This window comes from Phyllopteryx taeniolatus, chromosome 12 (assembly GCF_024500385.1).
Source record: "Phyllopteryx taeniolatus isolate TA_2022b chromosome 12, UOR_Ptae_1.2, whole genome shotgun sequence".
NCBI classification, from domain to species: domain Eukaryota; kingdom Metazoa; phylum Chordata; class Actinopteri; order Syngnathiformes; family Syngnathidae; genus Phyllopteryx; species Phyllopteryx taeniolatus.
In genome coordinates, this window is record NC_084513.1 from 19,160,865 (window position 1) to 19,176,747 (window position 15,883).

Consider the following 15,883-nt stretch of genomic DNA (forward strand, 5'->3'; position numbering starts at 1 on the left):
CGAGTGTCACTAATGATTACCAGCTTTGTAGTAATAAATGCTCTGTAGTCATATCAAGGAAGATATCTCTTCATTTTACACACGTACTGACCTCCATGAGTGTTCTTAACCTGCTAATATTTTGTGTGACTTTGTTATTTTATTAAAAAAAGAATTCTGTAATGATCCACTTCAGATATAGACAGCCATTGAGAATACAGTACAATAGTACGGTACAGTACAACGTAGATTTCTGATTCTGAACACAATTTTCTCAGTACTGACAAAAAAAAAAAAAAAAAAGTAAAATAAAAAATATTTCACTTATTTCATTACATATACAAAGACACCTATAATTATTGACACGTCAGCTCAAAACATAACGCTCATTAGCCGAAGATGCTGGCCCAAAGTAACAATCGGCAAAATTTTTGACTATGTTGTGACACAGCACCAAGTAGAGGAGGAGCAAAATATTAAAAATACAGTGTAACAATCAGCAACAGTCATACGCGGTACAAGAAGTCACGTTCAGTTAGCCTCGTAGTTACAATACTGGTTTTCCATTAGAATGTTTTATGGCTTACAAGTGTTATTCATACAAATATTTACTTTAATTATTATGAATTTAATACTGCATTAGCTAAAAGTTAGTAATGGGCCATGGTGCTTTCAGACTTGCATATAAATTCGGGTTACACCTTCACCGTAGGAGCAGTGAAATATTAATCACAACAGCAAATACTGTAGCTAAACACAACAGCAGTTAAAAAAAAACTAATCACAACAATAAATGAAAAAACAAAACAACATTAAGTTACCGGAAAAGGAAGGTACTGGTCAGGTATAAGACTCATCGCTGCTAAGACGAACCTACAGGAAGAGTTGTGTTTACTTTAGTTGTGTTCTGTTGTGTTTAGTTATATCATTGTGATTGGTTATTTGTTGTTTTTTTATTTGCTGTTGTGTTTAGTTATTTGTTGTTGTGATTAGTTATTTGCTGTCTTGTTTTTTAACTTGCCATTAACTTGTTTAGTTATTTGCTGTTGTGTTTTGCACTTCAGGGCCACTGTACATTCTGTAAAAAAATTATTTTTTTTTTTTAAAAAGAGACCAGAAGCAACTGTTCTAAAAAAGATAGTCAACCTTCTAAAAGTACCACAAAAAAAAAAAATCCACCGATACACCTTCATTTCTTATGAATTATGGTTTCATTTGAAAAGGACAGGGTTCCCCCCCACCCCAAGATAGCCTCATGCTCAGTCTATTCATTTGAATTCAATTAATCATTGGATGTGTGTGTTTTGGATGTGAGCTTGTCTTAAGCTTCCGGACAGTCGAGGACAAAAAGGAACATGGATGTCTATAAATTCTTTGGCTTTTAAAAAAAAAAAAAAAAAGGCAACAATTTTGATGATAGGAAACAAGGAGATGAAAAGCCTCAGAGACTTTGATGTAATAATGCATTATCTGCCGTTGCAACACAGAAATTACCAATGACTACATAATGTCATCCACTGTGTTAATTACCATAACATTCCATAAAAGATCTTTGAGAGCTCTGCCTAGGTTGTGAATGAACTGCTCTGTCCCGTTCTATTCTGGGCAGACATTGATCCAGCATTGTAACCAACATTACAGTAGCGTAATGCGCTATCGCATCTCCATCGACCAGGAACATTCGTAGTTAAGTGTAAAGGGAGTTTGTGAGATGGGAATAACAGAATGTGACAAAAGTACATTGCTGAAAATTTTGTTTATGTTACAATTCATACTAAGAGATTATCAAAGTGCTATCGCATATGATAAAGGTCAATCTGTAATTCAGTCCAAGATGGAAGCAGCGAACATTAATCCTCCATGTCACCTTTAACGCTACCCTCTGTCTCCAGTGCCTCTGGAGCAGCAGGTGACAAATATCGCACAAGTAATGATCACCCCAGATCTGAGAAGTGTCAAATCCCATGCAGAGGTTTCATAGTCATCTGCTTAAAATTATCCGTGCTCTTGCCTCAGTTATACGGTGCACATGCACGAATGAAACGGCTTGCAAAATTACATCTCATTTGGGATCTTATGAGGAAACAAACACAGAAAATGAACATTATGCAGTTGCAACAGACACGTAAAGCAATTACAAGGACTTATTCAAGTAGTCTGCTTTTTTCAATAAAACAGAAGAGTTCAAGTTTCACATTTTTAAACTGATAACTGAGACCATCCATTTTCAATAATGTTTATCCTGTTCGATAAGCACTGAAGCCAATTGTGGCTGACGACACCCTGGATTGTTTTTGCCAGGCACACAAGGAGGTGTTGCTTGGGTCGTTGAGAAACAATCCACGCTACTAAATGCATTAAATCAGCTACGTATGTGAACCACAAGACAGCCAAAGAATGATAACTGCACAATAAGATGATTTTTTGAAAAAAAAAATCTTCAAATATCATCCTGAAATCCTGTGTCCATGCTAGTGTTGTATTGAGCAGGTTAATGCTGCTCAGACGGGCTGTCATAGCGGCGGTTCTTTTTACTCGGAATTGGACAGATTAGTCGGCTGTTAGAAGAGTTAGCTTTACGACTTTGCATCGACGTATAACGTTTCTTGCCGACTAACTGCTAATCACGTGTTTTTGGAATTTTTGCTTCCAATCGGTGAATTTACAGAAGACTTGCAACTTGCACATCTGTAGCCATCGCTAACTACAACGCTCGAGCATCGAAATGTATTGCATGAGACGGTGACAGTCTACATACATCTGCATCCATGAGAATGAAAATAACATGGTTGTTGCATTTATATGTTTACAAAACGTCGGTTGTGCCGGCTGTATCTGGGTTACATAAGGGACATATGTTAATTGCCGGATATTAAAAAAGTAGTAGCGAGAACTAATATGAATTGCAGAACACATTGATCATCGCCACTTCAAAATAAAGCCCGCCCTCGAGCTGCAGGCCAGTGTGGGCGTGTCCGCTAAATGCTCCCCTTCAGCTGTCAATCAAGTATGTGTCTGTAGCTCGGCTCACATAGCCACAAGCTGACTGTCGCTGTGTCTATTAAACAGTTAACTTTCCCTAATGTGTCGCTGTTATGTGGATGCACCCGCAACACAAAACCAAGTCAGACGGATGAGCCGACGCCGTACTGTCGCGCTCGATGCCTCGTTAGCTTGCTAGCCAGTTAGCTCGTGAGCTAGCGCACATAGTAAGCAGTTATATTTGAGTGCATTAATTTAAACAAAACGGGTACACTTTAGGTTTGTCCCTTCAATAACGCCATGGCTCCTCCCAGGTGTAATCTGTTGTGACATGCATTCGTTCGTCACATTCTGAAGAGAGATACAGTAAATGCAGGCGTGTAATTGTTTCCTGTGTCCTAATTAATAGTTAGCACACAAAACCTAAGTATCTAACACCCTGGGGTGCTCGGTATGTGTTATTTGATGCGTTATAAATAACTTTAAAATCAGCGCTAATCTTATTAGCATGTCCAACCAGGTCCCTCTGCTGGTTACTTATTAGTATTACAGTTGATTGACTGCATATCAATCCACCAACATTGCGCAAGACCCTGCGATATGACTATTGCGCACATGTACTGTACATTGTGATGACAATGCTCAAATGATATATTGTGTAGCGCTAGTGTAAATATGAATGTTTGGTCGTCTATATGTGCCCTGCGACTACCTGGCAAACAGTTGAAGCCTCTCACCCAAAGTCAGCTTGGATAGCCTCCAACACGCTCGCGACCCTAGTGTGGATAAGCAGTTGAGAGAATGGATGGATGTGTGGATATTCCGCATAATAGTGACTTGTATTTTTCATCATTTGTTTCCAAGCAAGTCTGTCGATATATGTATTTACGTGAAACCGGTCTGTGGCGCAAAAAAAGGTTGGGGGCCAATGTACTGTGCTGAAAAAAATATCAATATCTTCAATTAATCGATTTTGACTCGACTTTCATTACATTATAGAACTCTCGAGTTCTTAACGACAACAAATTACTAAATACTATGATAAAATAATCAACTCCAGATATACCTACCCTCATGATTTCTGAAATTCTTTCCTGTTTTCAGGAGATCAAAATAGATCTTTCCGATTTTCAAAAACCATGCACCCTTCATTATTCGCATAACACAACACATAACGACAGAAACCCCATTGCTTGACAGTATATGTACTATGCTGTTACCTAATCATAACTCCACGTAATGTTTGCCACAATACTCTCAAATATTTTCTCATCTTGCATCCAAGCCTTCTCTCCATTAGCAGCAACTCCCCTGCATTCTACCACTCCATTTAACTGCTGCCTCTCAAGCCATCAACCATGCCAATTTACTTAATAGCTTGGATAACTGTCTTGGCATCTCTGTTTCAGCTCATAACTGGTTCAATTCTTACTTTGCTAATACATATTTAAGTGATTGTTTTAGTAATCATGAGTCAGCTATCTGTCGTGGAGTCCTTCACGGGCCCTGCCCTTGGGCCAGTTCTCTCTGGGACTTGTGTTCAGTCATCATCACGCAGCTGTTATGCCAGTGATACAACATAAAATGTCTTCGCTGTGTGAGGTGCAGATGCAAAGAACAGCTTCAATGAGCCTTGGCTTTTTACAACACACACACACTTTACATAAATTGCCTGGTTTTGTATTTTGATGATGTTAGGGGAGAGAGCAGTCTTTTCACAAGCAGTTTGAGAAGTATATTCCATATTTGTCTCCCATGATTGCAAAGCCACAAGCAAAGATTGGATATGTGAATTTCTTTCACACAAACAATAAAAAAAAAAAATCTGAAATTCTTGCTTGCTGTTACAATGTAAACATAACACTATGAATGTATGTTGTCGGACTTTTGGACACAGTGTAATTCTGAAGTTCTAAATACCAGCATTACATATAGATTTGGTTATAAATGCAGGTCCCAGAAATATATCCAGTGGCTTTCTACAAGACTCAGAATACACTACGAGATCCTGTTGATTACATGTTGGGAAAAAAACACACCATGCCTTTGCCCTAGATACTGTACACTTCAGATTACTCAATTCATTCCTAACCCACAAACGTTCCATATCTTGCGAATTTCTTCCTTGTATCATTCCGCTGCTCCGACTGAACTGAAAACAAATAAACACAGTTGCCTGTTTGGCTGTTCTTTTACATGACAATAGGGTTTTTGGAGCATAAAAATACAAACATTTCATAATTTGTCGCAAAGTGAAGGTTTTTTGACAATGGTGGTGTGACTGTTGCCATGTAAAGGTTTAAAGTAGTGGTCTGTGAAAATAAAATGTCAAGCGCATGAGTGTAATTTGTCCGTCTTACAATGCAATAGTACGTCACAGATAAAATAATGGCGGAAATTGGCTGCAGCTATCGAATACTTTTAGACTTGAGTATTCTACCAAATATCCTTTTGATTAACCAAGTAATTGCATAAAAAAATATTTTGCATTTTTAAAGAATAATGGGCATGTGAGGTACAGGTCATATTTTTGTCTATTTGGGGTCGCCATCCTCTCGTTCTACTGAGGTATCTGTGACTTTGACTGTGTATGGATTTGAAAGGAGGGTGACGTGGGCGTCAGCGAATGAGAGTGTAGAGTTGGCTGGCTGTTAGCCAGTCTGTGTTCTGAGTGACTCGGTGTGAGTTGTAGCCATAGCAGATTGTGTAATTATGTACTTATTACATGTTTGTTTTCTTACCGTTTATTCAATAAAGTGATTTAAAGCGCACTGGTGACTGTCTATCCTTCACCACTTGCAGGGGTATTACTATACATTCTAACTAGCGAGAGTAGGCTATATCAAATTAGCTAACAACGATGTGTTACCTTGCTGCCGATTGTAAACGGACTGTTGGGGTAGACATTGCACTTCATCTTTCTTGTTAAGTGTGAAATGATCCCAAACTTTGGACATTGTCTTTTATGGACTCTTTCATCCTGGCTTTGCAATAATTTAATTTACATGGAGTGGTACATGCGACTGTAGTAATATTAGACCATGTGGAAAAATGATCCCTGTAAAGCTTCGAGGCAGAGATTTCGCTTCGAACTTTTGTTGTAATCAAATTATATGATTAACAATTGTAGAGAGTGATACACCAAAATTTGCAACCGAAAATGGCCAAAAAGCGCATTTTTGGCTGAAAGACTTTTGTGGGCTAAACAGGATGTTGTAATGACGCAAGCAAAAACCATGGCCAGCATGTGCGTCTCTGCATTAACCTTGGAGGGGCCACCACTGAAGTGGCGTGCTCTGTCTCAGTCTCACTGTTTAGCGGCTACGATGGTCCGTCCGTTTTGACGGTGTTGACGAACAACGGACAATACGAAGGGCCAATAATAAATAATGAGTCCCTCCCTACCGAACCCATCATGTGGCGTCAGTACAACCATGCCAAGTGAGGTCGGCACACAGTAAATTTAGTAGCGGCACGTAACAGCCGCTAATTTTTGTAGCCTACTGCTGCAGCCGTGGGAGAGAGCTGGAGGGGAAGAGAGAAAAACAAATTATGTTCCTCTCGGAAGAAAGGACGGGAGACAGCCCAAGGCTGGATGTCCACATCCTCAACAGATGACATCGTTGACAAGAAAGGCCCGAATAGTTTGGTATTGTGGAGTTCTTTTGGTTTTGTGAAGTCTGACAAGAAACAGTAGCGTGCAGCCCCCATCTGAAAACAACAACAAAATTGTATCCCAAAAGACATGCTACCAATAAGCAAATAGTAGTAGGGGATTCAAGTGGATGATTAAACAAATGGACCCTCATTACCAACTCCCTGGGGATAAATTGGAATTGGAAAACTTAAATGCTTTTGCATAGTAAGATTATACGTTTTATTTGCCTTACATGGTTGTATAATGTTCCATGCCATGTTAAATGGGCTTCAACTTGTATAGGGATTTGCCACTTTCAAGGTGTTCAAATCGCTTTAACACTGTCTCCTCATTTACTTACTGATGACGCAGCATCAGGAGCAACTGGCGATTCAGTATCTTGGTCACTTGGACATGGTCACAGGGGCCGGGGATGGAACCCACAACTTTTGTGTTGGGAGAAGACCACTCTTACCACCTGAGCCATGCTGCCGTATGTCCAACTTTTGCCATTGAAAAAATAAAAATAAAAAATGTATAAATAAAAGGTTAAGAGTAACACGGACCATTTAAGATGAGTGATTTGTACTATATAGCGATATATATCAAATGATGTAAAAAAACATTGTGGTAGGATTGAAATTTTCAAAATAGACTATGTGGGGACTGGGCACTAGTGTCGGTTTGTGTAAAAATATGAAATTGACCATATTTGGACATTGTAAATTTTCACCAAAACAGCACAATGTCTACATGATTACTCACTAAAACCTGTTAAAGAAATGTCAATATTCCTTTTTCTAAAGTTGCAATGATTGAGGAACAAGTCAGTTTCCAACCCCTGGATTTGCCATCGCGAAGCCTGGAATCAATCTCTTCCACCAACCTCAACCGCTTCCTCCTGCAACTTTTTATTTACATTTCATCGACACAGTACCTACTCCAGGTAACAGAAAGGTCCCAGGCTATAAAAACAACCACACTACATCTAAAATAAGCGTAAATAAATAATAATTATAACCTCAACTGACCAGTACTTATATGGACGTTATTTTAGAGTAACCGCTGAGTCTGCCAGTTGGCTGGAGGCCCATGTGCACTGCATGTCCCTTTTAGAGAGAGAGAATTGCCAACTCCCCCCAATGGTCTATCATAAGTAAATATTGCAACAAAAATATTTGGACAGCTTGATATAGGCGTTACAGCAGCAGAGGGTCATCGTTGGCTTTCTCGGGGACTTCCTTGCCCTACTTCTGCACAGGATACAATGCTGTTTTGAACACGGAGTCCTTTAAAATGAGCCAATGGAGTCGCTGCCGTCTCTTAGGTGAATTGGCTCAGAGTCCCCCAGCAGATTTGAATGGCTTGGCCAAATGACGAGTGGCTATAATCCACCACATGAGGTCTTCAGTTTGTTTCTAGACTGAAGCATATCATCAAAATAAGATAGTGTCATCTCACAGCTGAGATAGTGGACTTTCATATGACTACAAAATGTAAGGATGGGGGAGGGGGGGAGGGGGGGGGGGAGAGAAATCAAAACAACAATTCGAAGCCTGTGATTTTTGGGAAATTACACAGGGTAAAGACACTATGCCAAAAAGAAAAGTGACCAAATCATCAACCTCTCAATGAGAGGATTTAATGACATTCAATGTACACACTAACATAGTTAGTGAATGGGAACATTAGAGTAGTTGCAAGGCAGTCATAAAACACTATTGTTCTTTTAATGGCTGGCACTAAAACTGTTTCTTAAAATGACCGCAATTAAGGGTTCATGGCAAATGCTCAACTTTGGTGAGGATGCTGGTGGACAACCTGTAGGTAAGTAGGTCAGTAGTTTAAACAAACCAGTTCCACTGTTTAATTGATTTGATAGTTTTAACGTTTTTTTTGTGTGTGTGTTTTTTAAAGAGTTGGGTCTGTAGTAGAAGGCCTTTGGTGTTTCAACTGTTGGTGACTTTTACTTGCAACTTAATACATACAAGTCGCAGGGCCAATCATACTTATTATATTCGAATTATTAGGCTTGGCTGCCCAGTATTGACCCTCAGAAGGTACTAACTGCGCCTGCACATACTTGATCTCGTAACTATGAAATACAGATTACAATAAGATCCAGTTTTACGTTAAATAAGAGGATTTGTTTAGCTCCAATGTGACGTATTGGTCCGGTTAAGAGTTTACACGTAGAATCCCACATAGCTGTGTTTATTTTGTTTGAACTGACACTGCTGGTGTGTTTACACCCAGTCATTTGGGATGGGTAACATTAGATGTATGTACAGTAACATGAACAGTTTCTTGAAAACCGAGGAGCAACCTATGGTACAGTTGGATGTCCTTCCCCTCCCCCACTCAACTGCTTCCCAAGTCTGCATGGCAATATAAATATTTATCATCATATTTCCAAATGTGATGAAAAATATGAGAAAGTTCCACTACGTGAGCTGAATGGTTTCAGCATTGCTTATAAGCTGAAGTAGGCATTGTTGTCTTTTGCCCAAATTGAGATAAAAGCGTTTTTGGAAACTTGTTTTTAATGATTAAAGAGGGGATCGGAAGGGAGTGTAAACAATCCTGAGGGTAAACAGTTGGTAACCGAAAGGCAAACGGGGCTTATAAAGGGGGAGAATTGTGGAAAAATAAAAAAGGGACAGGCAGGAATTTCAACACACGTGTGGAGTCAATGGGGATATGAGCCGGTAGCCCCCTCTCACACACACACAACACGTTCAGCGCTTAAGCACTCGTTTCTTCCTCACAACCACAATAAACGTGAACCAGCGGTTTTCCTCTTTTTTTTAAAAAAAATAAAAAAATTAACACATTTTTTTTAAAAAGGCAACTGGAAAGCGTACCTTTCGAAATTACGAGAGTGAACTCGTGGTGTCCACCGCCGCCGCCTCTTCCTCTTCCACAAGGAGATTCTCCAACTTCAACAAGCTAGCGACGACTTTCCTCCCATTTTACTCAGCGTCATATTTCAAATTCCGACCGCTGGTGTATTTTTTTTTTCCGGGGTGGGGGGTGGGGTGGGGGTAAATCGGCTACGACCCAGGTGGTGGTGGGGGAAGGGGGGAGGGGAGTAAAGAAAAAAAGAATAATAATAAAAGCCGAGTTAGCGTGTCGCCACTGCGGGCTACTACGGAGGAGTTCGCCGTTCACTGAGAACCAGAGAGGGGGGGGCACGCGAAGCGACAGCGGCAAGCAGCCGCTTAACGCCAGGGGTAGAGAGACATTCGAAGACAGGAGAGAGAGAGAGAGAGCGAGGGAGAGAGAGAGAGAGAGGTGGGGGATGGGACGGGACGTTGCTTCTCACTGACCTTAAACCTGAATATTGAACGCTACATAACCGAAGCGAATAGGCTACTCATTAAGCCTGTCTGCCATTTTAGACCTCGTATCTCTCACAACGGGTTGTATTTGGTCGTGTTGTGTGTGTGTGTTTTTTTTTTGTTTTTTTTTAATTAAACAAGCCCCTTATGCTTCCAATGCCACTACTTAATTCACCACAAAAGGCGCTCGTTAAAATAGACTGAAGCGTCAAATGTCGCCGTTGATATCGTCTCGGGAGTGTCAATGCTACAGTGTGACGGGCTATACAGAAGGAGCATGTTAGCAGCAGGCCTCGAGGCGAAGTCCCCCGGCCCCTCCCCCTCCCCCTCCCCCTCCCCCTCCCCCAACGCGCGCGGCTCCTCTTTTTCGCCTGCCCGGTCAAGGCGGCGCTTGATGAATTCTCCTTTTGCCTTGCCCAGTCATTCAGATTTGGAAAGTAAATAACAAGTTGACATCATTACGGCTCCACACAAGTGTGACACATTCCTTTGCCTACCGTAATGACCACAATAGGCGCGCAACCACAACCGTATGGAGCGATTTATTTCAAAAAAAAAAAATCCATCATGCCCCAGTGCGGTTTCACTCACATGATGCTGTTGAACTACATACCGATGATATTTTATGTATACACTGTATTGCCCTACAAGTGTTTTTGTTTTGTTTTCAGTTACGAGCCGTGGTTTAGACTATTTGTATTTTTTGCCACAAAAGCAAAAATGACAGGCGCAACATCACAAGATTTCCCCGAAAATTACCATCAAAATGATGATGTGATATGTTAACCACCATTTCTCAATTTCTGTCTCCTACGTTGTAGCTAATGTGTGCGACGTTGGATATTTTACTTCACAATGGCCTGAGAGTACAATCCAATCCGGTACACTCTGGTTATATTCATGGTGTCATTCGCACTGTGTTTTGTAAATTTTGCAGATAAATCACATCACATCCATTCATTAAATTCAATAAACATTGTTTTTCCTGATCCCGGGGTTCATTGTATTACTTTGGCATGAAAGGTGTTTCTCGCCGAGTCTCCAAACTGTAAGGGGCTTGGCAGTGTGCTGTGTAGGACGCCAATTCCTTTACTTCAAAAGGCAGAGATCAACTTTTGCCTCTTATTCCTATTGGAATTGTCATTTTAGTCTGGAATGTTTGTCATATGACAAAAAGAATGAAAAATATTGTGTCAACTTGAGTGGGTGGAACACGTTACCACTCTTAGTTATTGTTTGCACTGAGCCACAGGCAGTTCTGGCACCAACAGCACAATACAAAATATGAGATGGCAACCATGGCGACAACAGGAGCTAAGACTCGCAACGACACAGCCTGGCATTCACCAAAGAGCCTTTTTGTGTCACACACGCTTGGAACGGAAATGCCACTTTTTTTCTTTGTTTATACATGAAAAGACCAACTCTCAGTACTTTGCGACCTCCTGCTTCTGCCATACATGTTCACTGATGTCTGCTGAAGAGCTTGTACTTTTCCATTCAGGTGGGTGCAAAAATATTCACTAAATAAATAGAGGGATTAGTTTGACAAGTAAACACTTGGTGGCCACCAGCAATGGACTAGAAAAGAATTAAGTCAACAGCCACTTCATCGGGTACATTTCTAAGATATAATACAACAGCTGTATAAAAAAAATTCGGCCATGGAAGTTTAATTTATGAGGTCCCGTCTGTGTACTGTAAATTAATGCTGAAACCACCACTGGCTGACAGACAGTTGCTAAATAATGACTCATGCCGCAACTTGAAAAAAGATTTTTTTAAAGGGATTTGAAATTTTTTAACAGCATCTTTTTATTAGTTTTTTTGTAAATTGATTAAATACATCTACATTTGAATCCATATAAATGAAACAAATACTATTTATTAATTCGCCCTAGGGGAAATTCAAGATTTTGCATGGGAAAAATAGGAATATTGATAAACATGACTCCATTTTTTAGAAATGAAAATAAATCTAAAATGTAATTACTCTCATTATGAGCAATATTATTCCTATACAGCTACATTTGATTCAATGTTTATTAATCCCCAAGGGGAAACAAATTTCAAACAAATTTAATCATTTGATTTATTTATTTTGATTCAATTGAAAATAATTACATTTTTTAATTCAGAGAAAGGAATTATTTGCTTAACATGGAAACAACTAAATTAAAAAATACACAAAAAATATTTAAAGTAATAATAATTACAAATATATGATTTACTCATGCAATTAAATTAAATTAAATTATATTGATATATTTATTTATTAAGTCCCTCATTGGAAATGACACACATTTTTTTTAATCACAATTACATTTTGTCAAACCAAATGGAGTTTTCCTAAATGGCGGTACGAATCGATGAGTAAAAGTTACTTTAATTTCTTGCTCAGCACTTACATAAACTACAGCAGACATCCTTTTAACACAGTGGTGCACTCAGTACGATGGCAAGAATTTTATTATTATTATGACTTAAATGTTCACATTCTGCTGTGCTACGACCTCTGGAAAATGGCAATTTTCCAGAAGTAAATGAAGCGTTTGCTTGACATTTACTCAACCACCGCTACCTCGTCTTACATCATCATCATCATCATTTTGTTTTGACACTCTCTTTTCGAAAGGATCAAACTTTTATTACTTAACTGGCGTGCATGACTGCTCTAAATCCACACATTTTGCGCTTGAATCCACTTGAGACGCACCTCCCCCACCCGAGAAACATGTGGCGTGCGCTTCTATTAGGTGGCTTACGGTCGGAGCACTTCCTGCCACAGTCTGGGCTGACCTCCTAACAAAGAACAGGTTCAATGTGGCTCCCCTCCCCCACGGAGGGGAAGCTGATGAAGGTCACATGACCTCTCTAGACAGCACTGAGGAGCAATGGTGATATGTACGGGTGGGGGAAGGGCGGTGCTAGACAGTTATGGAGCTATTAGGGCCAGGCGTGGGGGGGGGGGGGGAATCCAGCGTGGGGAGATCTGTTCCTCATTGCGTCCATTGACATATTGGATTGAGTTGCCTCTATTTCTAGTGCAATGAGAGCGGGCCTGTTAGAGATTCAGTGGTTGTGTGTGTGTGTGTGCGTGTGTGTACGGCATTCATTGGCGAGTGAGCAGAGTGAGCTTTGTGTACACAATGTACAGCAGCACCCCCATCCCCCCCCCCCCCCCCCCAATTGCGCCCATCTCCAGCGGCTAGACATGGTTTCTGTGGCGCACTGTTATGTCATAGCGCGCGCACGCTCGTTTTCCACACAAAGCCGAGCCGAATGCGGGGGGAAAAATAGCCAGATCATTTTACAATAGCAAAGGAAACAAAGGTTTGTGGCAAAAAGCGCACCTCTTACATAAGCAGCTATTTTGAAGCTAGCTCATGTGCATTGTTTTGTTCATGGGTGGGGAACGTACGGCTGGCGGGCCTTACATGGTCCAAGCGAGCATTTGAGGCGAGTAGTCCCGTTCTAAATGCAAACAAACTGGCCCTTGCCCATCCCGTCAATAGGCACGCTAAAGGTGCTCCTTAATACGACTTTTTTTTTAATGTTACGAACGTCGCACAATAAACTACTGTAGTTTGCGCAGCAGCATAAGGACACATTGGCCATATTCACTGTTTTTCATTTCATTGGTTTAATATTTATGGCCTAAAAGTGTTAATCATACATATGCTGTACAGTATTTACTGTAAAGTGAACCCTCGCCAATTCACAGTTTGCTATTTGTGAATTCACCTTTTCACATTTTTTTCCCCCCTGTAGAACCTATCCTGAGGTATTCGCTGATTGCTTTCTTTAAAGCTCCAAGATGCCACAAAATGGCGCCAGAGGCCTGAAAGTTATAAAAATACAGCTCGACTAAGAGACAACTTCTTTGTGAGTCGGGGAGGAGCTAAGTTTAGCATGGGTTGTGAGCGGGAGGTTTTCCAGAATCAAGTAATCTGAAAAGCCTTTTATTTTTAAGGGTGGTGTTGTAAAATTACTATAAGATGATAGTAAACTGTTTTGGGATCATAGTTTAAAGTAAATTTGTAGGGTTTTATTTCCCTCCGTGTTTTGTTGTTTCTCTTCTTTGAGCAGAGCGATTTTGTTTTTAACTGATGCTTGGTGCATTTTGTGCAATAATAAAATATATAACCGTTTTGAATTTGAATTAAACCATATTTTAGTTTTCCAATTACGAAGAGTTCTGGTAATGCGCGTAGGAAACTCAGTACCTCTAACAAGGTTAAGAACCTCTGCTGTAAGGAAATCGGAGTGTCAGTCGCCCATGTCTAGAACAAGTCGAATTTTTGAAGGACACACAGAAAATGCCAAATTGAGCCGATAATGGCTGCTTCAAACCAAAATGGTAGACTTCCTGTGTCTTTTTAGGCATGAATTCTTGAGGCTTTTTCACGGGTCTACTCATGATAGACATGCCTATCGGGTTTCATGTTATTAAGTGAAACTGGATTCAGGAACTTGAAAAAAAAATTCCACAGAGTGCTACCAAAGCCTATCAGACGTACTGCAAATGTTCACCAAAATTTGCAGGCCTGTGGAAAACCTGAGAATGGGAAAAGCTAAGAATAACAACGACAAAGAGACAAAGCCATTTCAAGAGGCCTTTTGCAGCACTCTGCTTGCGCACTAATAATAATAACCCATATTTGTATGTGAAATGAATACCTCCATGAACACAATTATAGAAAGCCAGTAGTTTTGTGTATTGGTTCTGATTAAAGTGTGCAAGCGTACCTATTGAAATGGCTAGTGGGTTCCAGTGGGCGTGTGTGCTGCTGCGGAGGGATTAAATGGAAGCACATGATGTTGCTACCATGTGATGTGGCATTCTGCTTCCAGCTGTATGCTATTTCTGTTAGCACATTTGCTGCTTGGTCAAATATTTAATACATATTTTGTTTGAAGGGTCCGGGCCTATCTCATGCAAGTGAGCAACTGTATACGCCGTCACCTCATACACTGCTGGGCCAATGGCGAGTACGGTTTTTGTTACCATGACGACCAGGGCCAGACTTCTACTACTACTACTACTACTTTTGACTACAGCAGCTTCTACTCAAGAGAGCAGACAACAGACTGCGAAAGACAATAAAAGCATTTTCAAACACTTCATATACTCCACTGTGTGTATGCGTGTGTGTGTGAGTGTGTGTGGCACATGGACCACACATCGTCCAGCCAACCCCACCTACCCACCATAATAAGTTAACCTCACCCAACATTTAAACATATTCAGAAAGCAAAATATTATTAGCAAATACTTGTACATTGGTATTTTTTAATTGATAATAAGTAAAAAAAAAAAAAAAAAAACTACAGCAATTTTGCTATTAGGCTAACGAAATGTAGTATGGCTCTCCGAGGAGTTGAAAAAGTCACCCCACCCCTGCTTTTTTTTTTTTTTCAGCGACTTTAGGAAGTCACATTTTCCCCCCACCCCTTAACCCCGCCGTAATCAAATTCCTTTGACAGCGGAGGGGGAGGGGAAGACTGTGGTGTGGAAGAAGGCGGGAAAAAGCTGACAGATGTCAGAGATTCCAGGGGTCGAGGACAGAGGTCAAGGGTTGATGACCTGGCCATACGAGGGCCTCCATGCACCCCCCTGAACTACAATGGCAGTCAATGACTTTACAATGTTTTCTTCTTACAGTGCCTTTTAAATCGCTGTCGGAATCCCCCCCCCCCCCCCCCCCCCCACCCCCCGCCCCCCCACAGGGCAGCTGCTATTTTCATCCTAAGTGTCTATTTACGTTTAGCTCAGCGTTAACACCAAAACTAAATGTTTTAATGAAACTATATACAGTTCAAAGCAATTTGAAATGCACAGACCGCATCTTTCAAAACAAAAATCTGCATTTTCAACGCACACACGGCACACCACTAAAAGATCCACCAAAGAACGTCCGAAATTCATTAACACAGATGGTTT

General features: G+C 40.5%; 1 protein-coding gene and 1 long non-coding RNA gene across 4 annotated transcripts in view; one reads left to right on the forward strand and one right to left on the reverse strand.

Moving 5' to 3' along the window:
* The window catches only part of tbl1x (transducin beta like 1 X-linked), a 32,523-nt gene extending 22,714 nt beyond the window's left edge, over nucleotides 1-9,809 (reverse strand). Inside the window, exon 1 of one of the 2 annotated variants that reach the window (XM_061791421.1) lies at nucleotides 9,463-9,809. The gene's annotated coding sequence lies outside the window, so the exon portion shown is untranslated. Of the gene's footprint in view, nucleotides 1-6,959; nucleotides 7,081-9,462 lie in introns of those variants that run through there. The other variant, XM_061791422.1, reaches the window with a different exon arrangement.
* A 1,385-nt stretch (nucleotides 9,810-11,194) lies between these two features.
* On the forward strand, nucleotides 11,195-15,066 carry LOC133487157 (uncharacterized). 2 transcript variants are annotated; one of them, XR_009791224.1, is made up of 3 exons: nucleotides 11,195-11,443; nucleotides 13,711-13,824; nucleotides 14,860-15,066. It is a non-coding gene; the product is annotated as an uncharacterized LOC133487157 (long non-coding RNA). The 2 variants fall into 2 exon arrangements; XR_009791223.1 differs by having other exon boundaries at nucleotides 13,711-15,066.
* Nucleotides 15,067-15,883: the final 817 nt, after the last annotated feature.